Raw genomic sequence first — 1,934 nt, 5'->3', positions numbered from 1 at the left:
CTGGATGGAGGTGGGCGGTCCTTGGACTTCCCACAGGTCAGGGAACCCTGATGGCTCTTCAAGCTGATGAGGGAGAGGGACTTAATCGGGGGAGGGGGAGGGAAATGGGAGGCGGCGGTGGGGAGGAGGCAGAAATCCTCAATAAACAAACAAACAAACAAACAAATAAATAAATAAATAAAACAAGAGCTAGTTCCAGGACAGGCTCCAAAGCTACAGAGAAACCCTGTCTCGAAAAAACCACAAAAAAAAGAAGTAAAGAAAAATAAGCCAAGTAAAGATGGAATATACACAGAGACTCTAGATTATGCAATTATTGTGTTTTCTTAGAATATTTTTACTGTAGAGAGACATTTGATTCTGGGGACTGATAAGCTAAAACAACATATATATATTTTCAAAATTTGAGTCTAAGGATGTGGTACTTTGGAAAAGAGGTTCTGCTTTTGTTTCCAGAGAAGATGAGAACCTGTCGATCCTTTGCAGGCTAATATGGCTTGATAGAACAAGAGCCCTGAAAGGTCTCCGTGAACCCTAAAAATACTTTGCCCAACAAACAGCAGGAAGAAGTTTAGAGAAAACAATGCCCAGATTCCCAAAATGGTTATTTAAAAATGTTTGTATTCATTTAAGGGAGGTTGATTATATATGTTTCATGCTCGCAATAAATCTCTTTCTAAAAAGGGGGGGAGATATGATATAAAAAAAAATACATTGGTATGGATCTTGGTTTACTGATACAAATTTAAGGTCAACTTTGTTACATGTACATTTCTATTCTTGTTTAAGGTATTATGTTTATACAGTTCATTTAAAAATGTATAATTAAAAATTCTGGATTAATAGAATTATTAATTCAATAATAATAATCAAACTTGTAGTCATGTTAGGTAGATTTTCTAGATATATAGAGATATGTTTCAGTTAGATAGATAATCTTCAACATTTCTAAGACCTACAAAGCATGGCATTTAGAATATTTCCAGAACTTAGACTTTTCTCAACAGTGAGACATGTATACTTCTGGCAGCATCAATTACTTCAGAGAGGTTGATGGGTATCAAAGAAACTTGTTATGGAATTTGCCTTCAATGTGACAAGGCTAGCCATTTGGACAAGAAACTGTTCTTGCCTGGACTGCTTCATGGTATGTTGTATGAATTGGACATGCAGGACCCATAGAAAATTGACTACTGGCTGGGTGGTGGTGGCACACACCTTTAATCCCAGGACTTGGAAAGCAGAGGCAGGTGGATCTCTGTGATTTTGAGGTTTACCTGTTCTACAGAGCAAGTTCCAGGACAGCCAAGACTATTACACAGAGAAAACCTGTCTTGAAAAACAAAACTAAACAATTAAAACTAAATGTAAAAATGACTCCTAGGTGGGAGGTCCTTGGACTTCCCACAGGGCAGGGAACCCTGACTGCTCTTTGGGCTGATGAGGGAGGGGGGAGTTAATTGGGGGAGGGGGAGGGAAATGGGAGGCGGTGGCGGGGAGGAGGCAAAAATCTTTAATAAATAAATAAATAAATAAATGACTCCTAGCCAGTTTAAATCACCTCTTCTCCATGAGCTGCTTCCAGATTAATTTTTTTCAAAAAAAACCCAAATGAAAGTGTTTCCCTTACAGTAGATTATTTTGTAGTGGTTGAAATGCCTCTGGAGATAGTAAAATAAAAATTTCATAACGATAAAATTGAAAGCCAAAGATATAAAACCTGTGGCAAGTTAGGTAATGTGGCAAGCAAGGAGACACCCAAGAGTGGACTGGCAGAGCATAAGCGGACGATGGTCCAGGGATGCCTTTGCATTCTGTGACACACCCAGCACAGAGAAACACCAGGCTCTGTGTTTGACTCTCCCAAAAGCACTGCTCATGCTACCCCTAATTCTGTCCCCTCATTTTAAAACACACGCATGCACACTCACACC

The sequence above is a fragment of the Microtus ochrogaster genome, unplaced genomic scaffold, assembly GCF_000317375.1.
Source record: "Microtus ochrogaster isolate Prairie Vole_2 unplaced genomic scaffold, MicOch1.0 UNK18, whole genome shotgun sequence".
NCBI lineage: Eukaryota > Metazoa > Chordata > Mammalia > Rodentia > Cricetidae > Microtus > Microtus ochrogaster.
This window is presented reverse-complemented; position numbering follows the sequence as displayed.